This window comes from Aquarana catesbeiana, linkage group LG07 (assembly GCF_042186555.1).
Source record: "Aquarana catesbeiana isolate 2022-GZ linkage group LG07, ASM4218655v1, whole genome shotgun sequence".
Lineage (NCBI taxonomy): Eukaryota > Metazoa > Chordata > Amphibia > Anura > Ranidae > Aquarana > Aquarana catesbeiana.
Genome location: NC_133330.1, coordinates 171,454,690 through 171,481,685, shown reverse-complemented (window position 1 = coordinate 171,481,685; position 26,996 = coordinate 171,454,690). Strand labels below are relative to the sequence as shown.

The 26,996-nt window shown below is 42.8% G+C and overlaps 1 protein-coding gene across 3 annotated transcripts in view; it reads left to right on the top strand.

Moving 5' to 3' along the window:
• APOBEC4 (apolipoprotein B mRNA editing enzyme catalytic polypeptide like 4) overlaps positions 1-26,996 on the top strand; it is a 55,686-nt gene that overhangs the window by 5,947 nt on the left and 22,743 nt on the right. Inside the window, exon 2 of one of the 3 annotated variants that reach the window (XM_073591428.1) lies at positions 25,032-25,141. The exons of the other annotated variants lie outside the window; for them this stretch is intronic. The gene's annotated coding sequence lies outside the window, so the exon portion shown is untranslated. The remainder of the gene's footprint in view (positions 1-25,031; positions 25,142-26,996) is intronic. 3 annotated transcript variants of the gene reach the window in all.

Below are 26,996 nucleotides of genomic sequence, written 5' to 3'. Positions count from 1 at the left end.
GCACAGATGATGTTCATCTAGCAAATGATGTTGAAACTTAATACAACTCACTGTGAGGAGGCAGATTTTTGAAGCCTTTGAAATACATGGTGCTCTTTCTTGGAGACTACTCAATTTGCAAAGAGCTGTAATCTCATGGCCCCATCGAATTTAGATTAATAATAATAATTGGGCATAAAACCTCTGTCCCACATCAAGCCATCTTACAAGGTAATATACTTTCAAATTGTTTAAATTCCCATTATTTTTGTTCCTGTTGTGTTCTAAAATAGCTCAGTAGTATAGTGCAGTGGTTCTCAACCCCACTGTTGGCTTGCAGCCTGTCTCCTACTGGACCACAGCTTCAGGGTCAGGCTGGGCTGGAGAGCAGATGTGGATGGTGCCCCTGTAGTTTGTTCCAGTTGCGCACCCATTCAGAACTCTATCAGAGCAGCACTTGCTGTAAGAAATGATAACTGAATTGAAAGAAGTGTTTCTGAGTGTAATAAGTAAACAAAACCAGTAACCGATTAGACACTTTGAAGCTGCAGCTATTTAGAAAAGTGTTGAACTTATCACATAACAGCATCAGACCTTTCTGATTGGCTGCAGTTCCAGCATGTCTAACTGGTTGCACGTTGTTATTACACATTACACTCTGTGAACTGCGGGACCATGGCTATTTCATTCATTAACCACTTGCTGACCGCCTAACTGGGAATTTACGTCATGACATTGGCAATAAATACTGTAGTTATAGCCTTTGGCCATATTTGGGCAAAGATGTCATCACTATTCCCACCCCTTCCCACATATAGCTGATGACAGCTCAGGGTCAGTGACGTCCCAAGGGGGGGAGGAAATCCATGCCACTTAAGCAAAGGGATGGGGATAGCTGTGACATCATTGTCCAAATATGGCCTTTGGCCATATTTGGGTAATGATGTTGCCACTATCCCCACCCCTTCACACATACAGCTGATGACAGCTCAGGGTCTGTACTGTCACAAGGGGGGCGGTGCCACAGGTGACGTTGCCAGGTGGCTCCACCCCTTATCTATATAAGATTTGTCAGAGAGCATGCCAGGCATTCAGTGGTTTGACGTACAGTATCTCACAAAAGTAAGTACACCCCTCACATTTTTGTAAATATTTTATTATATCTTTTCATGTGACAACACTGAAGAAAAGACATTGCTACAATGTAAAGTAGTGAGTGTACAGCTTGTATAACAGTGTAAACTTACTGTCCCCTCAAAATAACTCAACATACAGCCATTAATGTCTAAACTGCTGGCAACAAAAGTGAGTACACCCCTAAGTGAAAATGTCCAATTGGGCCCAAATTGTCAATATTTTGTGAGGCCACAATTATTTTCCAGCACTGCCTTAACCCTCTTGGGCCTGGAGTTCACCAGAGCTTCACAGGTTGCCACTGGAGTCCTCTTCCACTCCCCCATGACAACATCTCAGAGCTGGTGGATGCTAGAGACCTTGTGCTCATCCACCTTCCATTTGAGGATGCCCCACAGATCCTCAATAGGGTTTAGGTCTGGAGACATGCTTGGCCAGTCCATCACCTTTACCCTCAGCTTCTTTAGCAAGGCAGTGGTCATCTTGGAGGTATGTTTGAGGTCGTTATCATGTTGGAATACCACCCTGTGGCCCAGTCTCCGAAGGGAGGGGATCAAGCTCTGCTTCAGTATGTCACATTACATGTTGGCATTCATGGTTCCCTCAATGAACTGTAGCTCCCCAGTGCCAGCAGCACTCATGCAGCCCCAGACCATGACACTCTCACCACCATGCTTGACTGTAGGCAAGACACACTTGTCTTTGTACTCCTCACCTGGTTGCCGCCACACACACTTGACACCATCTGAACCAATCAAGTTTATCTTGGTCCCATCAGACCATAGGACATGGTTCCAGTAATCCATATCCTTAGTCTGCTTGTCTTCATCAAACTGTTTGCAGGCTTTCTTGTGCATCATCTTTAGAAGAGGCTTCTTTCTGTGATGACAGCCATGCAGACAAATTTGATGCAGTATGCGGCGTATGGTCTGAGCACTGACAGGCTGACCCCCCAGCCCTTCAACCTCTGCAGCAATGCTGGCAGCACTGAAGCGTCTATTTTCCAAAGACAACCTCTGGATATGACGCTGAGCACGTGCACTTAAGCTCTTTAGTTGACCATGGCAAGGCCTGTTCTGAGTGGAACCTGTCCTGTTAAACTGCTGTATGGTCTTGGCCACCTTGCTGCAGCTCAGTTTCAGGGTCTGGGCAATCTTCTTATAGCCTAGGCCATCTTTATGTAGAGCAACAATTCTTTTTTTCAGATCCTCAGAAAGTTCTTTGCTATGAGGTGCCATGTCGAACTTCCAGTGACCAGTATGAGAGAGTGAGAGCGATAACACCAAATTTAACACACCTGCTCCCCATTCACACCTGGGACCTTGTAACACTAATGAGTCACATGACATCGGGGAGGGACAATGGCTAATTGGGCCCAATTCGGACATTTTCACTTAGGGGTGTACTCACTTTTGTTGCCAGAGGTTTAGACATTAATGGCTGTGTGTTGAGTTATTTGGAGGGGACAGCAAATTTACACTGTTATACAAGCTGTACACTCTCTACTTCACATTGTAGCAAAGTGTAATTTCTTCAGTGTTGTCACATAAAAAAATATAATAAAATATTTACAAAAATGTGAGGGGTGTACTCACTTTTGTGAGATACTGTCGCTAGCAGTGAACAGTTTTTTTTTTTTTTGGGGTCTGGCGGTGGCATCGGCATCCTGATTGACGATGGATGTACATCAGGGGACACGTTTTTTTTCATTTTTAATAAAGGAATTGTCAAAAACTGCCTGTGTACCCCATACTAATTCACATGGAGGCTGGGATCTGGGGGCCTTCTTGTTAAAGGGGGCTTCCAGATTCCTATAAGCCCCCTGCCCGCAGACCCCCACAACCACCGGCCAGGGTTTTTGGGATGGGGCCCTTGAGATGGAGACAAGGTGCTTTGAGGTGGAGGGAACCCCCCCGCCTCAAAGCACCCTTCCATGTTGAGGGCATGTGGCCTGGTATGGTTCAGGAGGGGGGTGCTCGCTCGTCCCCCCCTTTCCTGGCCTGCCAGGCTGCATGCTCAGATAAGGGTCTGGTATGAATCTTGCCGGCATTGAATTTTGTTTTATTCAGCTGTCAGCGGGGAAAGTTTTATTATTTTTATTTTTTTTTTTATTATTTTATTATTTATTATTTTTATTCAGCTGATGACTCATCAGTTGTTAAGGATGCGATGGCCAGATTCCTGGCTCTGCTCCTTAACAACCAGTTATTTACTGCACCCTGACTGGGCAAAGCTTTGCCCAATCAGGGCTTATGCCCTATACACACGATAGGATTTTCCGATGGAAAATGTGTGATAGGACCTTGTTGTTGGAAATTCCGAACGTGTGTAGGCTCCATCACACATTTTCCATTGGAATTTCCGACACACAAAGTTTGAGAGTTTGCTATAAAATTTTCCGACAACAAAATCCGTTGTCGGAAATTCCGATCATGTGTACACAAATCCGAAGCACAAAGTGCCACGCATGCTCGGAATAAATTAAGAGACAAAAGCTATTGGCTACTGCCCCATTCATAGTCCCGACGTACGTGTTTTACGTCACCGCGTTCAGAACGATCAGATTTTCCGACAACTTTGTGTGACCGTGTATATGCAAGACAAGTTTGAGCCAACATCCGTTGGAAAAAATCCATGGATTTTGTTGTCAGAATGTCCGATCAATGTCCGACCGTGTGTACAGGGCATTAGAATGCAATGTGCAGCGCACAGTGCATTGCAGGTCTTCGGCGAGGCGAACACCTGGCGAATGCCCTGCAAACTCGGGTGTTCGCCGAATGGGCGATGTTCGGGTTGAACTTTTGCTCTTCCTGAACCATTCGCTCAACTCTATTAGGGAGATTCCCAATCTCTATTTGTTCCAAGATAGAGGGTTCCCCTGGGTGGACTTTTCCGGCACTTGCAAGGGCAAACAAGTAGGGTGTATAAAGAGTAAAGGGCGTTTGTATATAATAAAAACAGTATAATTTTATTAGTATAAACAAGTACATATGATAAAAACAAGCAGTAGATATCCAAGATAACATAGTGAAACTACACAGTAGCCATGATGAACACACCACAAAGAAATATAGTGAAAAAAGCTCTTCTCAAGCCCGACGCGTTTCGGGGTACTAATTGTCTGTACGATCCTTCTTCAGGGGCAGAATTGAGAAGGGTTCATCTATGCTAATTAACAAAAGGATAAGAGGGAGAGATGGTCAGGAAATAGGTAAAACCTTATATAATATTAGAGGGAAGATTGGGATGGTCAGTTGGTCACCTACCTGAGGTGTGTAGTTAATTGCTTGTAAGGATTTCTAAAAACACAGAGGGCCACAGAGTGGTGGCGGAGTATGGCGACAAATATTAATATCGTGGCTGATATAGGTCTAAACACTTAGATGGTGACAAATGCAGGATGGTGGGCTGCAGTCACCATGGGGAGGTGTGACAGTGCTCCCGTCCCGCCCGACCCAGGCGCGTGCAAGCCAGAGCGGCGTACTGAGGTCACAGGAAGACGTCTCTGGAAAATAGGAAAAATGTAGAGGAGACCTTAGATAAGGGTCCATAGTATATGGGTTCAAAGAGATATGAATGGATATATAGGTATGTAATTTGGTAGGGATAAGATTAATAATAGGGAGAGTATAGAGAATAATGTGTATATATTTACAAGATGTCGGATAAAAATTAACAGCAAAGTGGGTCCAATTCACCTAGTCCCTATAGTAGCAAAGTACATCTATGTATTTATATGATTTGATAGTTTTGAATTCAATGTAGTATAGAGTATATACATATTTGTATGACATAGAATAATTGCGGAATGTATGCATACTAGGAGAATCCATGGTGGGTGTTGAATAACAGAGAAAATGGTATAGTTGGAGAACAGAACCATGATATATATAGCATAAATAGGGCAGGTGTATTGATACAGAGTACACATCAGTATGCTGCTACTAGCCAACAGAGCTCAGAGTAAAAGCCGGCTAAGAATTAGGGGTGTGTAGCTGGTACAGCTAAGCAGTAAATGTGCTTGAAAATAAAAGAATAAAGAGAGAGTAACTGGAAAAACATACCTTAGGAGAAGACAGAAGTGCATCAATGCAGCCTCACTGCCCAGCGTCCAGCAAATGTACTGCCATAGTAGGGAGTGGAGAGGGCTGGATAATATAGTGTTTAAGTCCAATCAGCTGGCGTCAAGATGAGACACAGCTGTGTTGCAAGTAGCGTAGGCAAAGACGCACTATATTGACCCCCCGAGGCGGGGGTGCGCGGCGCCGCCCCAACCGCACGTGCACAACGTCACGGCGTTTGGAGCAGCGTCGCGCACACCCGCCCCACCGGCACGGAAGTGCCAACCCGGCGGACTGCGCATGCCCGCCGGAGTGGCAACATGGAGGCAGTGGGCGTGAGATGGAAAAACGCCCACGTGTCTCCCTAAGCGCCGCCCAAGGAAATCTTGTGGCGGCTTGCCGTGCCGGGCAGCCGCTCTGACTGTCAGCGCCCCAGGGAGGGGCGGGGGAGGGGGAAAGGTGTCACAACAGATGACCTAAGTAAAAACCTGACTAGAACATGGATGTCTGTGTTTATCTCTGCATGCAGGGACCACCTATACCAAATCAAGCTCATTGTTAACGAGGGGAAGAGAGGAGACTTAAATATCACTAACAGGGCATAGTTGTAATCTAGTGCCTAGAACAATGAGCATAGTGGAATAGTGCATAATATGACAAACATGAATAATAAAAAAAAGACCTCAGTACAAAGGGGGAATATATGAGTATACATATCAGTGGAGAATATATAACACGCATAGACACATATTGACTACAAAAAATGGCAGGCATGGGTACAGCACATACATATACAAATGCATAACCAATATGGAAATAGAGGAGGGGGGAAGGGGACAGAACAGGGGGGAGGGGGTACTATTTATCTATCCAGAGGGAAACGACCAAGCTGGTTGTGTGTCAGAATACATGGTCCCCTGGGGTACCAACTGAAAATTCGGTAGGAGAATGCATATGGTCCAAAGGCCAGTATTATATGTACTAATAGAGACAAATAGGGGACGGGGAGGGGGGGAAGGGGACGGGGAAGAGGAAAAAAAAAAAAAAATTATAATGTAAGGGGGGGTTTTTAAGGGACAAAAGGGGAGCATGTAAAAGACAGACGTACAGCTTGGTGTACAGAGATACTTGGGGCCAGGAAAAAACAATACGCTCCAACAAGTCAATAAACTGTAGAAAAAAAAAACAATAATGTTCTTAACAGTAACCATGACCCTATTTTTCCATACCTCCGGAGTTGAAGCCTTCTAGGAAGGGTCTGAAACAGACCGCTTCATTGAGGCCCGGGGGTGTGGTGGCCTTGAGTAGATGGATCCACTTGAGTTCTCTCTGGAGTAGGATTTTATTCCAGTCACCCCCTCTAGGACTGGGGTGTATGCGATCCAAGATGAGGAATTTGATGGAAGGGAATTTGCCTCCATGTACTAAAGTTACATGTCGACCGAGGGGTAGGTCGGGATCAGCTGTTTTCATAGCCACAATGTGCCTGTAGGCTCGTCGCCAAAACTCAAGTTTAGTTTTCCCTATATAGAAGCAACCGCAGTTACACTGGAGTAGGTACACCACTCCAGTGGTTCTGCAGTTTGCGAAATGTCTAGGAAAGAAGGGTTTTCCATTAGGGAGAGTAGGGTTTTTTTGGGTAAGCATATAGCCACAATAGTGGCAAGAGCCACAGGCAAAAGTACCCCTATATTTGCAGTGGATTGTCGAGGGTCTGAACTCACTTTTGGTAATCTGGTCACCGATAGAGGTGGCTCTTCTAAAGGTGAAGTTGGGCTTTGCAGGGACTAAATGACTTAGATTGGGGTCTAGGGCCAATAGGTGCCAATATTTTTCGATTATTCTTTTGGTTTGACGGTGTTGTTGGTGATAGGTTGTGATGATACTAAATGGGTGGGAATCCTTTTGTTGTTTGATGGGGTGAAGAAGTGTTTGTCTAGGTATGTTATTGGCTTTGTGAAAAGCTTTTTTGAGGGATTTATGAGAATAGCCGCGTAGTAGCAGTCTGTCTCGGAGAGCAGCAGCCTCAGTAAGGAAGCTGCTGTTGTCTGTACAGTTGCGCTTGATCCTGATGTATTGGGAATAGGGGATGGAATCAATTAGGGGTTTGGGGTGGAAGCTAGTAGCGTGTAATATAGTATTGCCGGCAGTACTTTTTCTGAATAACTTGGTGGAAAGTTTACCCTGTCCATCCTTGAAAATCTCAATGTCCAGGAAAGTTACAAGGGTGTTGTCAAAAGACATCGTAAACGTCAGATTAAAATCATTCTTGTTCATCCGAAGTATGAACTGCTCGAGTACATCCGGGGGACCCTCCCACACGACTAAAATGTCGTCTATATATCGATACCACGTTTGAATGTGGTTAGTATAGTGAGTGAGATTCTCATCTGAAAACAAGGCTTCCTCCCACTCCCCCAGGTACAGGTTAGCATACGATGGGGCACAACATGTCCCCATCGCCACTCCCTGCACCTGGAGGTAGTGGGAGCCAAGGAAGGTAAAGACATTGTGGGTGAGGATGTACTCGAGCAGCTCAATTATAAATTCATTGTAACTAGGGGCAGAGTACGACTTTCTCTGAAGTACGTGTCTAATTGCTGCCAGACCCAATGCATGTGGAATGGAGCTGTAAAGAGTCTCCACATCAATGGTGACAAGTAAAGCTCGATCCGAGACGGAGAGATGGTCCAAAATTTGTAACAAATGGCTGGTATCCTTAACATAGGAAGCTAGAGAAACCACCAAGGGTCTGAGATGTTCATCAATAAGTTTGCTGGCATTTTCGCTTATTGAACCCACCCCAGAAATAATCGGCCTACCCGGTGGGTCTCTGAGATTCTTATGCACTTTGGGGAGTGCGTAAAAAGTGGGGGTCTTGGGAAAGTTGTTTCTTACAAAAGTCCAGGTAGTCTTACTAATGGTGTGGTTAAGAAAAGCCGAGTCGACCAATGCATAGAATTCTTTATTATACTTATCAACAATGGAGGCCGGCATGCGGCGATACCAGTCTACATTGTTGAGAATTTTGCTACACGTCTTAATGTAGTGGTTATTGTCCAGCACCACAACGTTACCACCCTTATCGGAGGGTTTTATGGTAATAGTATCGTTGGCCTTTAGGGAGTCAAGAGCTTTTAGTTCTTCTGAGTTCAGATTGGGGGGTTCCTGTTTTTTGAATCTTAGTTTCTCCAGGTCATTATAGACCAATTTGAGGAAGATTGCTGCATTCGGGCAGGTGCTCGGTGGTGGGCACAGGTCCGATTTTTTCTTTAGTTTGGAGGTACCCGGGTGAGAGTGAACATCTGGGTTATCTATTTGTTGGAGAATACGTGAGAGGTCAATCTGATCTATCAGGTCAGATGTATCACTCTCCTCCAATAGCGCAACAAGCTGGTCCAAAGCTCGATTTTCCTGAGGGGTAGCAGTAATTTTATCATCCTGTTTCTGATAGAGTTTCCTGAGAATTAATTTCCGGATAAAAAGTTGGAGATCTTTATAGAATTCAAATTTGTCCAGTCCATGGTCTGGACAAAAGTTCAATCCTTTTTGCAGGATGGAAATTTCATTGTTGGTGAGGGGATGAGAGGATAAATTGATAATACTCAGATCATTATCTGAATATGTGCAAGTGTTGGGTAAAGAATTTATAGTGTTAATTGTGTGTAGGTGTTGAGATTTGGTGGAGGCGGTTTCAGGCCAGCTAATACTAGGTCTAAAAAAGAAGAATCGTTGTGGTTGGGCTCAGGTGCACTGCTAATGTTTTGCAGGGGGAGGGGTGGATGTGCCTGTGTAGAGTGATTGGACATAGGTCCCTTCGGGGTATTGTCGGGGTGTGTAGTGGGAGGGAGGTTAGATTTCCTTTCTGCACTAGATTTTTTAGATTTCTGGTCTGGAACAGAATCGCCAGAAAGTTGGCGTTTGGTACCCAAAGAGGGTTTGGCTTTTGGGATAATGAGTGGAGGGATATGTGACGAAGATTTGCTGGCAGAGGGGTTAGGAGGTGTGTAGTGACTCCTAGTTGTCCTGTTATTTTGGTTCCATTTATAGGCCTTACCGGCCTCGAATGCATTTTTATCTCTATGGAATTTGGAGTTTTTCTTAGTCAGAATGTTTTTGTTAAAAGATTCAAGGTGAATTTTAAGTTTGTTCTCTTTAGTGGAAACTGAGGGGTGAGCCTGGAATTTTTTCAAAAGTTCACAAATTCTGGTAATTTCAGTGTCCAGTACTGAGGATCTCTTTGTATATTCATCTATGAGTATCTGCATCAAAGTGCGTGAGCATGTCTGTAGAGCGTTCTCCCAGGTGGATCTAAAGGTCGCGTCCAAATCCTCCAAAGTAGGGAAGATCTGGATGCGAAGACCCAACGGGTTGATGTTGCTCCTCATGTATTCTTGAAATGACCTAACGTGCCAAAAGAAAGATGACTTTTTTTCTAAATTTTTGGCAAGTTTGAAGAACAGGGAGGAGATCTCCGCTTCAGTTCGATCAGTGTCACCAAATTTCTCTAAATATTGTTGCATCAAGGCTTCCCAATCCTGACCTAAAAATATATTTTCAAAATGGGGGGTCTCTGTTTCAGATGTCATGATTATAAGGAGAAAATTTGTATGTAGGAATATTAAAAAGAAGTTGGGGAAAAAAAAAAAAAAAAAAAAGAAGAAGGGGGTGAAGACAATAATTCCTTCCCCGGGGGGGAGAGGGGGGGGGGGAAGGAAAAAGATGCAATCCCCTGGGGGTGTTGATACTTTAATATACAGTTAGTATGATAACCTAAAGAATGTTGGTCAAATGGGGAGTGGTATTTGCTACCAAAGAAACAGTAAACAGAAAAAGGGGGGTGACCAACTAGTTTAGGAAGGAGAGCCGTGCCACGTCCAATAATCTATAGCTACAAGATAGAGGGTTCCCCTGGGTGGACTTTTCCGGCACTTGCAAGGGCAAACAAGTAGGGTGTATAAAGAGTAAAGGGCGTTTGTATATAATAAAAACAGTATAATTTTATTAGTATAAACAAGTACATATGATAAAAACAAGCAGTAGATATCCAAGATAACATAGTGAAACTACACAGTAGCCATGATGAACACACCACAAAGAAATATAGTGAAAAAAGCTCTTCTCAAGCCCGACGCGTTTCGGGGTACTAATTGTCTGTACGATCCTTCTTCAGGGGCAGAATTGAGAAGGGTTCGTCTATGCTAATTAACAAAAGGATAAGAGGGAGAGATGGTCAGGAAATAGGTAAAACCTTATATAATATTAGAGGGAAGATTGGGATGGTCAGTTGGTCACCTACCTGAGGTGTGTAGTTAATTGCTTGTAAGGATTTCTAAAAACACAGAGGGCCACAGAGTGGTGGCGGAGTATGGCGACAAATATTAATATCGTGGCTGATATAGGTCTAAACACTTAGATGGTGACAAATGCAGGATGGTGGGCTGCAGTCACCATGGGGAGGTGTGACAGTGCTCCCGTCCCGCCCGACCCAGGCGCGTGCAAGCCAGAGCGGCGTACTGAGGTCACAGGAAGACGTCTCTGGAAAATAGGAAAAATGTAGAGGAGACCTTAGATAAGGGTCCATAGTATATGGGTTCAAAGAGATATGAATGGATATATAGGTATGTAATTTGGTAGGGATAAGATTAATAATAGGGAGAGTATAGAGAATAATGTGTATATATTTACAAGATGTCGGATAAAAATTAACAGCAAAGTGGGTCCAATTCACCTAGTCCCTATAGTAGCAAAGTACATCTATGTATTTATATGATTTGATAGTTTTGGGGCGGGTGTGCGCGACGCTGCTCCAAACGCCGTGACGTTGTGCACGTGCGGTTGGGGCGGCGCCGCGCACCCCCGCCTCGGGGGGTCAATATAGTGCGTCTTTGCCTACGCTACTTGCAACACAGCTGTGTCTCATCTTGACGCCAGCTGATTGGACTTAAACACTATATTATCCAGCCCTCTCCACTCCCTACTATGGCAGTACATTTGCTGGACGCTGGGCGGTGAGGCTGCATTGATGCACTTCTGTCTTCTCCTAAGGTATGTTTTTCCAGTTACTCTCTCTTTATTCTTTTATTTTCAAGCACATTTACTGCTTAGCTGTACCAGCTACACACCCCTAATTCTTAGCCGGCTTTTACTCTGAGCTCTGTTGGCTAGTAGCAGCATACTGATGTGTACTCTGTATCAATACACCTGCCCTATTTATGCTATATATATCATGGTTCTGTTCTCCAACTATACCATTTTCTCTGTTATTCAACACCCACCATGGATTCTCCTAGTATGCATACATTCCGCAATTATTCTATGTCATACAAATATGTATATACTCTATACTACATTGAATTCAAAACTATCAAATCATATAAATACATAGATGTACTTTGCTACTATAGGGACTAGGTGAATTGGACCCACTTTGCTGTTAATTTTTATCCGACATCTTGTAAATATATACACATTATTCTCTATACTCTCCCTATTATTAATCTTATCCCTACCAAATTACATACCTATATATCCATTCATATCTCTTTGAACCCATATACTATGGACCCTTATCTAAGGTCTCCTCTACATTTTTCCTATTTTCCAGAGACGTCTTCCTGTGACCTCAGTACGCCGCTCTGGCTTGCACGCGCCTGGGTCGGGCGGGACGGGAGCACTGTCACACCTCCCCATGGTGACTGCAGCCCACCATCCTGCATTTGTCACCATCTAAGTGTTTAGACCTATATCAGCCACGATATTAATATTTGTCGCCATACTCCGCCACCACTCTGTGGCCCTCTGTGTTTTTAGAAATCCTTACAAGCAATTAACTACACACCTCAGGTAGGTGACCAACTGACCATCCCAATCTTCCCTCTAATATTATATAAGGTTTTACCTATTTCCTGACCATCTCTCCCTCTTATCCTTTTGTTAATTAGCATAGATGAACCCTTCTCAATTCTGCCCCTGAAGAAGGATCGTACAGACAATTAGTACCCCGAAACGCGTCGGGCTTGAGAAGAGCTTTTTTCACTATATTTCTTTGTGGTGTGTTCATCATGGCTACTGTGTAGTTTCACTATGTTATCTTGGATATCTACTGCTTGTTTTTATCATATGTACTTGTTTATACTAATAAAATTATACTGTTTTTATTATATACAAACGCCCTTTACTCTTTATACACCCTACTTGTTTGCCCTTGCAAGTGCCGGAAAAGTCCACCCAGGGGAACCCTCTATCTTGTAGCTATAGATTATTGGACGTGGCACGGCTCTCCTTCCTAAACTAGTTGGTCACCCCCTTTTTCTGTTTACTGTTTCTTTGGTAGCAAATACCACTCCCCATTTGACCAACATTTTTTAGGTTATCATACTAACTGTATATTAAAGTATCAACACCCACAGGGGATTGCATCTTTTTCCTCCCCCCCCCCTCTCCCCCCCCCCGGGGAAGGAATTATTGTCTTCACCCCCTTCTTCTTTTTTTTTTTTTTCCCCAACTTCTTTTTAATATTCCTACATACAAATTTTCCCCTTATAATCATGACATCTGAAACAGAGACCCCCCATTTTGAAAATATATTTTTAGGTCAGGATTGGGAAGCCTTGATGCAACAATATTTAGAGAAATTTGGTGACACTGATCGAACTGAAGCGGAGATCTCCTCCCTGTTCTTCAAACTTGCCAAAAATTTAGAAAAAAAGTCATCTTTCTTTTGGCACGTTAGGTCATTTCAAGAATACATGAGGAGCAACATCAACCCGTTGGGTCTTCGCATCCAGATCTTCCCTACTTTGGAGGATTTGGACGCGACCTTTAGATCCACCTGGGAGAACGCTCTACAGACATGCTCACGCACTTTGATGCAGATACTCATAGATGAATATACAAAGAGATCCTCAGTACTGGACACTGAAATTACCAGAATTTGTGAACTTTTGAAAAAATTCCAGGCTCACCCCTCAGTTTCCACTAAAGAGAACAAACTTAAAATTCACCTTGAATCTTTTAACAAAAACATTCTGACTAAGAAAAACTCTCATCCCCTCACCAACAATGAAATTTCCATCCTGCAAAAAGGATTGAACTTTTGTCCAGACCATGGACTGGACAAATTTGAATTCTATAAAGATCTCCAACTTTTTATCCGGAAATTAATTCTCAGGAAACTCTATCAGAAACAGGATGATAAAATTACTGCTACCCCTCAGGAAAATCGAGCTTTGGACCAGCTTGTTGCGCTATTGGAGGAGAGTGATACATCTGACCTGATAGATCAGATTGACCTCTCACGTATTCTCCAACAAATAGATAACCCAGATGTTCACTCTCACCCGGGTACCTCCAAACTAAAGAAAAAATCGGACCTGTGCCCACCACCGAGCACCTGCCCGAATGCAGCAATCTTCCTCAAATTGGTCTATAATGACCTGGAGAAACTAAGATTCAAAAAACAGGAACCCCCCAATCTGAACTCAGAAGAACTAAAAGCTCTTGACTCCCTAAAGGCCAACGATACTATTACCATAAAACCCTCCGATAAGGGTGGTAACGTTGTGGTGCTGGACAATAACCACTACATTAAGATGTGTAGCAAAATTCTCAACAATGTAGACTGGTATCGCCGCATGCCGGCCTCCATTGTTGATAAGTATAATAAAGAATTCTATGCATTGGTCGACTCGGCTTTTCTTAACCACACCATTAGTAAGACTACCTGGACTTTTGTAAGAAACAACTTTCCCAAGACCCCCACTTTTTACGCACTCCCCAAAGTGGATAAGAATCTCAGAGACCCACCGGGTAGGCCGATTATTTCTGGGGTGGGTTCAATAAGCGAAAATGCCAGCAAACTTATTGATGAACATCTCAGACCCTTGGTGGTTTCTCTAGCTTCCTATGTTAAGGATACCAGCCATTTGTTACAAATTTTGGACCATCTCTCCGTCTCGGATCGAGCTTTACTTGTCACCATTGATGTGGAGACTCTTTACAGCTCCATTCCACATGCATTGGGTCTGGCAGCAATTAGACACGTACTTCAGAGAAAGTCGTACTCTGCCCCTAGTTACAATGAATTTATAATTGAGCTGCTCGAGTACATCCTCACCCACAATGTCTTTACCTTCCTTGGCTCCCACTACCTCCAGGTGCAGGGAGTGGCGATGGGGACATGTTGTGCCCCATCGTATGCTAACCTGTACCTGGGGGAGTGGGAGGAAGCCTTGTTTTCAGATGAGAATCTCACTCACTATACTAACCACATTCAAACGTGGTATCGATATATAGACGACATTTTAGTCGTGTGGGAGGGTCCCCCGGATGTACTCGAGCAGTTCATACTTCGGATGAACAAGAATGACTTCAATCTGACGTTTACGATGTCTTTTGACAACACCCTTGTAACTTTCCTGGACATTGAGATTTTCAAGGATGGACAGGGTAAACTTTCCACCAAGTTATTCAGAAAAAGTACTGCCGGCAATACTATATTACACGCTACTAGCTTCCACCCCAAACCCCTAATTGATTCCATCCCCTATTCCCAATACATCAGGATCAAGCGCAACTGTACAGACAACAGCAGCTTCCTTACTGAGGCTGCTGCTCTCCGAGACAGACTGCTACTACGCGGCTATTCTCATAAATCCCTCAAAAAAGCTTTTCACAAAGCCAATAACATACCTAGACAAACACTTCTTCACCCCATCAAACAACAAAAGGATTCCCACCCATTTAGTATCATCACAACCTATCACCAACAACACCGTCAAACCAAAAGAATAATCGAAAAATATTGGCACCTATTGGCCCTAGACCCCAATCTAAGTCATTTAGTCCCTGCAAAGCCCAACTTCACCTTTAGAAGAGCCACCTCTATCGGTGACCAGATTACCAAAAGTGAGTTCAGACCCTCGACAATCCACTGCAAATATAGGGGTACTTTTGCCTGTGGCTCTTGCCACTATTGTGGCTATATGCTTACCCAAAAAAACCCTACTCTCCCTAATGGAAAACCCTTCTTTCCTAGACATTTCGCAAACTGCAGAACCACTGGAGTGGTGTACCTACTCCAGTGTAACTGCGGTTGCTTCTATATAGGGAAAACTAAACTTGAGTTTTGGCGACGAGCCTACAGGCACATTGTGGCTATGAAAACAGCTGATCCCGACCTACCCCTCGGCCGACATGTAACTTTAGTACATGGAGGCAAATTCCCTTCCATCAAATTCCTCATCTTGGATCGCATACACCCCAGTCCTAGAGGGGGTGACTGGAATAAAATCCTACTCCAGAGAGAACTCAAGTGGATCCATCTACTCAAGGCCACCACACCCCCGGGCCTCAATGAAGCGGTCTGTTTCAGACCCTTCCTAGAAGGCTTCAACTCCGGAGATATGGAAAAATAGGGTCATGGTTACTGTTAAGAACATTATTGTTTTTTTTTTCTACAGTTTATTGACTTGTTGGAGCGTATTGTTTTTTCCTGGCCCCAAGTATCTCTGTACACCAAGCTGTACGTCTGTCTTTTACATGCTCCCCTTTTGTCCCTTAAAAACCCCCCCCCTTACATTATAATTTTTTTTTTTTTTTTTTTTCCTCTTCCCCGTCCCCTTCCCCCCCTCCCCGTCCCCTATTTGTCTCTATTAGTACATATAATACTGGCCTTTGGACCATATGCATTCTCCTACCGAATTTTCAGTTGGTACCCCAGGGGACCATGTATTCTGACACACAACCAGCTTGGTCGTTTCCCTCTGGATAGATAAATAGTACCCCCTCCCCCCTGTTCTGTCCCCTTCCCCCCTCCTCTATTTCCATATTGGTTATGCATTTGTATATGTATGTGCTGTACCCATGCCTGCCATTTTTTGTAGTCAATATGTGTCTATGCGTGTTATATATTCTCCACTGATATGTATACTCATATATTCCCCCTTTGTACTGAGGTCTTTTTTTTATTATTCATGTTTGTCATATTATGCACTATTCCACTATGCTCATTGTTCTAGGCACTAGATTACAACTATGCCCTGTTAGTGATATTTAAGTCTCCTCTCTTCCCCTCGTTAACAATGAGCTTGATTTGGTATAGGTGGTCCCTGCATGCAGAGATAAACACAGACATCCATGTTCTAGTCAGGTTTTTACTTAGGTCATCTGTTGTGACACCTTTCCCCCTCCCCCGCCCCTCCCTGGGGCGCTGACAGTCAGAGCGGCTGCCCGGCACGGCAAGCCATCACAAGATTTCCTTGGGCGGCGCTTAGGGAGACACGTGGGCGTTTTTCCATCTCACGCCCACTGCCTCCATGTTGCCACTCCGGCGGGCATGCGCAGTCCGCCGGGTTGGCACTTCCGTGCTGGTGGGGCGGGTGTGCGCGACGCTGCTCCAAACGCCGTGACGTTGTGCACGTGCGGTTGGGGCGGCGCCGCGCACCCCCGCCTCGGGGGGTCAATATAGTGCGTCTTTGCCTACGCTACTTGCAACACAGCTGTGTCTCATCTTGACGCCAGCTGATTGGACTTAAACACTATATTATCCAGCCCTCTCCACTCCCTACTATGGCAGTACATTTGCTGGACGCTGGGCGGTGAGGCTGCATTGATGCACTTCTGTCTTCTCCTAAGGTATGTTTTTCCAGTTACTCTCTCTTTATTCTTTTATTTTCAAGCACATTTACTGCTTAGCTGTACCAGCTACACACCCCTAATTCTTAGCCGGCTTTTACTCTGAGCTCTGTTGGCTAGTAGCAGCATACTGATGTGTACTCTGTATCAATACACCTGCCCTATTTATGCTATATATATCATGGTTCTGTTCTCCAACTATACCATTTTCTCTGTTATTCAACACCCACCATGGATTCTCCTAGTATGCATACATTCCGCAATTATTCTATGTCATACAAATATGTATATACTCTATACTACATTGAATTCAAAACTATCAAATCATATAAATACATAGATGTACTTTGCTACTATAGGGACTAGGTGAATTGGACCCACTTTGCTGTTAATTTTTATCCGACATCTTGTAAATATATACACATTATTCTCTATACTCTCCCTATTATTAATCTTATCCCTACCAAATTACATACCTATATATCCATTCATATCTCTTTGAACCCATATACTATGGACCCTTATCTAAGGTCTCCTCTACATTTTTCCTATTTTCCAGAGACGTCTTCCTGTGACCTCAGTACGCCGCTCTGGCTTGCACGCGCCTGGGTCGGGCAGGACGGGAGCACTGTCACACCTCCCCATGGTGACTGCAGCCCACCATCCTGCATTTGTCACCATCTAAGTGTTTAGACCTATATCAGCCACGATATTAATATTTGTCGCCATACTCCGCCACCACTCTGTGGCCCTCTGTGTTTTTAGAAATCCTTACAAGCAATTAACTACACACCTCAGGTAGGTGACCAACTGACCATCCCAATCTTCCCTCTAATATTATATAAGGTTTTACCTATTTCCTGACCATCTCTCCCTCTTATCCTTTTGTTAATTAGCATAGATGAACCCTTCTCAATTCTGCCCCTGAAGAAGGATCGTACAGACAATTAGTACCCCGAAACGCGTCGGACTTGAGAAGAGCTTTTTTCACTATATTTCTTTGTGGTGTGTTCATCATGGCTACTGTGTAGTTTCACTATGTTATCTTGGATATCTACTGCTTGTTTTTATCATATGTACTTGTTTATACTAATAAAATTATACTGTTTTTATTATATACAAACGCCCTTTACTCTTTATACACCCTACTTGTTTGCCCTTGCAAGTGCCGGAAAAGTCCACCCAGGGGAACCCTCTATCTTGTAGCTATAGATTATTGGACGTGGCACGGCTCTCCTTCCTAAACTAGTTGGTCACCCCCTTTTTCTGTTTACAATCTCTATTTGTTCTGTTTAATGTTATCAATGAGAGTGAAAGTGAAGAAAATTCCAAACTTTTTGGAAGAAAATCCTAAACTTTGAGTTGTCACCAAAACGGGAATAGAGGGAAAGCCTTCTGATGGGTATACTAGTCCTGGTGACAACTAAGGATTCCCTCACTTTGTAGGAATATCCTCTAACTTCCTATTTTAGTTATGGGACAGGAAATGAAGGGAAATTCCCCAACAGAACACAGATGCATACCTACCAGCGTTCTCAGATTGAAAAGAGGGAGACCTATTAGCAAAAAAATATGCAATCAAAGAACATGCCCTTACCACATGCTTCTGATATGAAGATTAATACACAAAAACGATTGGTTAAACCCACAACACTTTTTCATAAACAGCACATTTTTATAGTACATACATCAGACTAAAATGAGGGACCAATGAAGCAAAAAGATGTACAGTGGGAGAGTCCATACAAATCAGGATATCAGGGACAGTTAGGAGCTATGCCAAAGGACAAAAAAAAAAACTAAAAGCGGTTATAAAGCTTCCTATCCACGTTAAAAAAAAAAAAAATAAAGTTTAAGTTTTGTTTTAAGCTCTCCTTTAATGGAAACTGCGAACATGAATGCAGCTGTATATATCATTGTGTGTCTCCCTACACACACACACATCTTAAGCTGCCCAAACACTATTAGGTTTTCGAATGAACATTCATATCAACATTTCTACAAATATTCTCAGTACATTCGATGACTTGACAAAAGTCGTTTAAAAAGCACTTTTTTCTGTTACCATTCGATTTTGGAGTGAATGGACTTTACCGAATGACAACCACACACACCGTTAAAAAATTGTTTAAGAAAAATTTTCCATCCTGAATTTTCTCATCACTGTGCTCAAAAAACGAATTGACATTTGACCCCACTAACAATTAGGAAGATGAACAAGCTTTCTTAAATCAAATTTTAAATGAAATGCTACTAGTGTATGGTTGGCTTTAGTTTGGCTAAACTCATCTTGAAGCTGTGACTCAAAATTGTCTCTTGCAGACTTGTTTCTGCAATTTTTTTTCTTGATCAACATGGTTAGAACATGTACAGGTTTAGTTTCCTAGACAAATTCCCTTTCTCAGCTCACTACACCATACCTCTACTGATGTGAGTCCTAAACTGGCTCTACACTAGCAGATTTTCAAATAAATGTTCATAACAACATTTGTGCAAGAATTTGTATAGAAATTCCCTGCATGTTTGAGGGCTTGAAAAACGTCATTTGAAAGCACTTCAAAATTTTGCTTGTTTTTAACATTCGATTTTGGAACGAATATATTTTACCAAACGAAAACCACATACATTGTTGGAAATTTGTTTGTTCCCCAAAAATTTTCCATCTTGCTCTTTTGAATTTTCTCATCACTGCATTCGAAAATGAATGTCCTTTTGACCCTACTCATGATTAGAAAACTGAAAGAAAAAAAAGAAAATTTTTAACCGGTTCCCGACCGGCGCACGCCGATGTACGTCGGCAGAATGGCACGGATGGGCAAATGGGCGTACCTGTACGTCCATTTGAATTCCCCGCCGTGCCATTGCATGTGCGCCGCCGGCCGGGAGCTCCGTGAGTTGGGTCGCAGGTCCCGCGGACTCGATCGCCGTGGGGATACCCGCGATCGCCTCACGGAGAGGACGAATGGGGAGATGCTGATGTAAACAGCATCTCCCCGTTCTGCCTAGTGACAAGTGTTACTCGATCTCTGCTCCCTGTCATTGGGAGCAGAGATCAGTGATGTCACACACCAGCCCATCCCCCTGACAGTTAGAAAACACTCCCCTAGGACACACTTAACCCCTCCCCGCCCCCTAGTGGTTAACCCCTTCACTGCCAGTGTCATTTACACAGTAATCAATGCATTTTTAATCGCACTGATCGCTGCATAAATGACAATGGTCCCAAAAATGTGTCAAAAATGTCCGACATGTTCGCCATAACGTCGCAGTCACAATAAAAATCACTGATCGCCGCCTATTTAGTAAACGCTATAACTTTTGCGCAAACCAATCAATCAACGCTTATTGCGATTTTTTTTTACCAAAAATATGTAGAAGAATACGATCGGCCTAAACTGAGGAAAAAAAATTTTTTTTATATATTTTTGGGGGATATTTATTATAGCAAAATGCGATCAAATACAACCAAAAGAAAGCTCTATTTGTGGGAAAAAAAGGACGTCAATTTTGTTTGGGAGCCACGTCACATGCCTGCGCAATTGTCAGTTAAGGCGACGCAGTGCCGAATCGCAAAAAACGCTCTGGTCAGGAAGGGGGTAAAATCTTCCGGGGCTGAAGCGGTTAAACAAAATTCTACTAGTGTATAGCTTTAGTCTGACAGAGTGGGAGTTTGTTAGGGGTAGTTTCAAAAGGCTCCAAATAAAACTTCATTCAACAGTCATTATAAAAATGTGTTTGTAGCTTTTAATTAACCTTCTGGGAGATCACATGCCTCTTTCTAAAGACTTTTATTTACTGTATATTTTCCTTCTTCTGAAACATCATTTTCTCCAATTGATGTTGTTGAACTGTGTTTATGATCATGCTTTTGAAGTGAAATACCTCATGTGTACAGTTCTTTAATCAAAGCAAGGCTGTTTCATGGTGTGTGCACACACAAAAACGTGCAAAGCACAATGAAACATTCCGAGTTGCTGGTAAACACTACATAAAACTAACAATTGACATTACCAGATGTATAGAAGTATGCCCTGTTCTATCAGTTTTAAAGGAAATGCATTTGGAAATATTTTTCTTCCTTTCCATGCAAAATGGTAGAAATATTTGCATTATATCTATGGAATTTAGAACATAATACTTTAACATTGTTTTCTCCGATTTTTTGGGGAAAATTGTTATTACTGCTCATGAGACAAAAATGATTATAAATAAAGGGACATAGAAATGCATAGAAATCATAGAGCAGTTCTGCATAGAAATCAATCAGATTCCATTTTTTTTGTCAAATCTTAAAGGGGTTGTAAACCCCTTTTTTCACTTTTGTGCATTCTATGCATTAGGTGAAAAACCTTTTGTAGTGCAGCTGCTCGCAAGAGCCCCCCTTTTACGTACCTAAACCCGATCTTTCCAGCAATGGGTACGAGTACACCAGCTCCAGCTTGTGTCTCGGGTCCTGATTGGATAGATTGATAGCCGCAGCCATTGCTCCCACTGCTGTCAGTCAAATCCAATAATGTGGGGGGGGGGGGGGGCAGGGCCGAGTCCTGCTGCCTGTGTCAATGGACGCAGCAGCAGGAGCGCGCCCACATGAGTGCCCACATGGAAAGCGGTTCTCCATGGGGGCACTCGAGAAGAGGAGGAGCCAGGAGCGGTGCTGGGGGACCCCAGAAGAGGAAGATCAGGCCCCTCTGTGCAAAACCCTTGCACAGAGGAGGTAAGTATTACATGTTTGTTGTTTATAAAAATAAGAGCGAACCTTTACAACCCCTTTGATTGAACAAGCTGAAGTTAGAAGATGATTGGCTACCATGCACAGCTGCACCAGATTTTGCACTCTCTAGCTTTAGTAAATCATCCCCACTATTATTTTTTATAGAAAAAGATCTGTTTCCTTACTTTTTTGTGCCTGCTCCAGTCTGGTCATGTGATCCTGCAGCTCCGACTCCCCTATGTCAGTGGGCGGCAGCTGCAGGGGAGAGAAAGGAGCGCTGAACGTGAGAATGTAATGCTCCAGGAATTCCCAGCTATTGTCAAGCACTCCATGACACAGGGGACCTGGAGCTGTAGGATCACATGACTGACCAAACTGACCGAACTGACCAAAAAAAAGTTATGTATACACAGGGTAGGCAGGATAGGTTGGGGGGGGGTGATTGTAAGAATAGTTAGTGTTAGGCTTGAATTCCACTTTAAGTGAGAGGTGGTAGAAATCTTAAAGCATAACTCAAAAGTACTTATCTCTGTTCCGCCGAGGGTCCAACGCCATGAGATCCCTCACCGGCAATGGCATCTTCTCCTTTGCTTCTTTTGGGTTTAGTTCTTTGGCTGCTTTGATTGGCCATTGCAGGATGACGTCACTCCCACGCTAGCCATTCATCATGGTACACTGGCACTGTGATGGAAATGTAAACTGAGTTGCACATTCCGCAGGGGATTGCAAACAGGCAGGTACGTTTATTTTATTGCATATCTTTTCCGTAGTAAAGATCCTGCCTGCTCAAAATTGTATTTATTTTTACCTTTTTTTTAACGGGGATGAGTATAAATGTTTTTTTTTTTCTAAATTCCATACTTCTCATATAATTCTTACTTTACTGCCCTAATCAGTATGATAACTTGAGCTGTATAAAGGTGTGGGAACATCCATTTATCAGGGCATCAATTGTTAGTTCATTTATTGTAATAAATTTGTAATTCACACACACTAATAATGTACATTGATGTCACTGATATGTTCTGTAGCAGTGTCCAATTAAGGTATTCATATAGATGCCCTTTGTAAAAGAACAATTGTAAAGACAACGTGGGCTTGATTTACTAAAACTGGAGAGTGCAAAATCTGGTGCAGCTCTGTATGGTAGCCAATCAGCTTCTAACTTCATCCTGTTCAAAAAAACCTAAAGCCAGCCATAGATGGAGCAAACCCATGGTCGCAGGAAAAAAATTGCCCAAATCCCCCATCAACACTGACTGACATGCTGATCAACTTGGGTACAATCAGCCTGACTATACATAGTTCGAATCTTGGCTGGATCAGCCAAGATTCGAACTGTCTATGGCTGTCTTAGAAAAGAAAACTAACACAGCCACCACATCTAATGATTGATGTCATTTATACATTGTTCAGTGCATTTTTTTTAGCACTGATCACTGTATTAGTGTCACTGGTCCCCAAAAATTGTCACTTAGGGTCAGATTTGTCCGCCGCAATGTCGCTGTACTGCTAAAAAAAAAAAAAAAACACATTGCCGCCATTACCAGTAAAAACAATAAAAAAAATGAAAGTCCCTAAATCTATGCACTATTTTGTAGACGCTATGACTTTTGCGCAAACCAATCAATATACGCTTATTGGGATTTTTTTTACCAAAAATATGTAGCAGAATACATATTAGCCTAAATTGATGAAGAAATTCGATTTAAAAATTGATTTTTTTGGATGTGTATTATAGCAGAAAGTAAAAAAATTTGTTTTTTTTTTCAAAATTGTCACTCTTTTATTGTTTATAGCACAAAAAATAAAAACTGCAGAGGTGATCAAATACCACCAAAGAAAGCTCTATTTGTGAGGAAAAAAAGGACATCAATTTTGTTTGGGAACAACGTCACATGACCGCGTAATTATCAGTTAATTCGACGCAGTGCCGTATGGCAAAAATGGCCTGGTCATTAACCACTTCAGCCCCAGAAGGATTTGCCCCCTTAATGACCAGAGCACTTTTTACAATTTGGCACTGCACTGCTTTAACTGGTAATTGAGTGGTCATACAATGCTGTACCCAAATGAAATTTGCGTCCTTTTTTCCCCACAAATAGAGCTTTCTTTTGGTGGTATTTGATCACCTCTGTTTTTATTTTTTGCGATTTAAACGAAACAAGACCGAAAATTTTGAAAAAAAAAAATGATGTTTTCTACTTTTTGTTATAAAAAATACAATAAACTAAATTTTAGTCATACGTTTAGTCCAAAATGCATTCAGCCACATGTCTCGGGTAAAAAAAAAAATTCAATAAGCGTATATTTATTGGTTTGCGCAAAAGTTATAGCTTCTACAAACTAAGGTACATTTTCTGGAATTTACCCAGCTTTTAGTTTATGACTGCCTATGACAAACAAAATGACAAACAAAAAAAAAAAAAAATAGTTTTACACAGTCCTGTATGCAGCTAGGCTCCCAAAAAGTCCCACACATGTGGTATCCCCATACTCAGGAGAAGCAGCAGAATGTATTTTGGGGTGTAATTTCACATATACCCATGTCATGTGTGAGCAATATATCATTTAGTGACAACTTTGTGTAAAAAAAAAAATTGTAATATTCCTGCAACTTGTGGCAAAATGTAAAATATTTCATGGACTCAACATGCCTCTCAGCAAATAGGTTGGGGTGTCTACTTTCTTAAAAGAGGTAATTTGGGGGGGGGGGTTAAACTGTCCTGCCATTTTATGCCCAACATCACCCACTCTTCTAACCACTTGAACCACCAAGTCCTTTTTGACACATTTTGCTTACATAAAAAAACAGAAAATTGTTTCATATTTACCGTAATTTTCTTTTCCTGGTGCATATCCATGGCAGCATACCTGTGACAAGCTCCGCCTTGGCTCCTCTCTCAGGACCAGTGAATATTGTAAAAGAAAAGCATTAGTGCACTCCCAGCAACGCATGTTGGGATGTTCATGATGCTACCCTTTAGATCATTTTGATGGATACGTTTGCTCCGGGTGGCCAACTGAAGAGGGAATTCCAGTCCCCTATCCCTGTACACCTTCTTAACCAACTTGATTATCCATGAAACTATTGTACTAGAGCAGGGATCTGCAAACTATGGCTCTCCAGCTGCTGCAGAACCATATGTCTCATGAGGTATTGTAAAGCTCTGATATTCACAGACATGACTAGGCATGATGGATACCGCAGTTCCATAATGGCCGGAGGGCCCCAGATGATGCTTCTTTGCCCCTGTCTTTTTTTTGTTGGAGTATTTCAAATAGGTTAGAAGAAAGTCTGAAGGGAGTTGTGGCTTGAAGATAGTGTCTTAGTACCGAGGTAATATCGTCTTTGTGAAGAAGGTCAAAACTGGATCTGAAAAGATTGGCAGGGCCCAAGGCTCAGAGATAGTAGAGGAAGAGGAGAACTTAGGGATGAATCCATGTAATGTTCTAAGTTCCACTCTATCCAAGTACAAAAAAATAATAATATTGTCTTCTGATCCCAGAGCCTGAAGTTCTGATGCTCCCCAGCCCGATGCCATCGCCACAAAGAAAAATAGTTTCCAAGTGACCGTCCACAAGGATGCTGAATCAGATGGGGCAAAAGTCTGTTCGGGTAAGGGCTACAGAGTGATAGAGAGATCAAGTGGGAAATATTTGTTTTAATGAGTGGGTTTATCTTCTTGACTGTCTTGAAGAACTTGATAATTACAGGATCTTCGGCCCATCTCCTGTTGTCACAGCAGAGATTGCCACCAGCTGTACCTTTAAATTGCTTAATTCTAAATCAAGGTCTGCTTGCAGGAAGTCAAGGAGTTGGGAAGAAGAGGGTACATCAGGATTGAAGTTTTGCCATTCGCGAAAAATCTAAACTTATTCCAAACCTTGTCACATGTATTGTTCATTGAAGGATCCTGTGCTTTGAGCAGTGTTGAAACAACGATTAAAACCTCTGTTTTAACATTCTAATGTGAACGTTCAATCTGTGAGGATTCTGATGAGTGTGATGCATCGAGCCAGAAGAAAGGGTATCAGAGGAATATTTACCAGAGGCCGGACACTAGAAATATTGCCCTAGGGAATCATGGATCACCCTGCAAATATGGCAGGACTGTTATCACATTTATTGTTGATATTGCAAGTCTCAAGAGAATTTTCGAGTTAGGAGGCAGGAGGAGGCCTAAATTAGATTGCATGCCCAAGAACTTGACAGGGCATTTATTGCTTCTGCCCAAGGGTGAGGTAGATGTGAAATAAACCTCCTCAGCTTGGTATTACTTGCTGTAGCAAAAGGATGCAGTTCAGGAAAGGTCCACTGGCCCACAATCCAACTGAATAACTTTGGTTGTAGGGACCATTTGTTGGGATCCAGGAATCCTTGGAATAGGTGATCGGCGTCTGTGTTTAAGTGGGCTGGAAGATAGACTACTGTTAGGTCCTTCAGATTCCCCTCTGCCCAAATGAAGATGGGTTCCACTTCCCTTAGTAAGGAACTGTTGTTGGTGATATATATATGATATTGTAGCTCAATTGTCTATCCGAATCAGAACTGATGTGTCGTTGATCTGAGAGAGCAATTGCTGTCAATGCGAGATAAGCCACCTGGATTTCCAGGATATTTGCGATGATGTCTACCGCAGTGAACGCCCATCTCTCTTGAACCAACATCTGGTTGCAATGTGCATCCTAGCCTATTGCATTGGTGTCTGTGGTAACTGTGGTCCAGAAGACATGCCTTAATAGACATGGCTTTACAGGCATCTCCCTCTTTGTCTACAGACCCCTGTGCATCAAACTTGTTTGATAGATGGACTGGGACAGATGGTTTGCTCCATTGCTTCAGGAACTCTAGCTAAAAGGTGCCTGAGGTATCCATGTGTACATGGGACCATCTGGATAAAAAATACAAAAATCCCTATTAAGTTGAATTAGCTTGAGGCTGTAGGACCATGTCCGCACTCTCCTTACTTTCTGAATGGTCGCCCGCACTTTCTGAGATAGCAGGGACACCGTCCCTTTTGTGGTGTTGAATAAGGAGCCTAAACTAGAGAAAAGATGACTCGTTTGATGATTTACCATCCAACCATATCTTGAAAGTGTAGGCCACAGCATCCACCTGTGTTCCACTAGCTGGGCTGGATCTTTTGATAAAAGGAGGATATTGTCTGGTTAGTGATAAGAACTGAGACCCAGTTCTCATAAGGAAGCTTGGATTATGATCCAAGCCCTCGTGAGGGATCTAAGGGAAGTGCAGGGTCCGAAGGGGAGACTCTGGAATTGTAGATGGGCATGGTCGACCGAAAAGCTCAGAAACTTCTAACGGTTGTAGTGTGGGTGGGTGCAAGTAAGTATCCCTGAATCTTCGGGTACATCTAATTCTGCAGTTCTGGGGAACCAAGTCTGACTTTCCTCCTGTGACGCGGGAAATGGCTTTTTGTTACCTTTCTGCAAAGAGTGATTTACCATCAAAT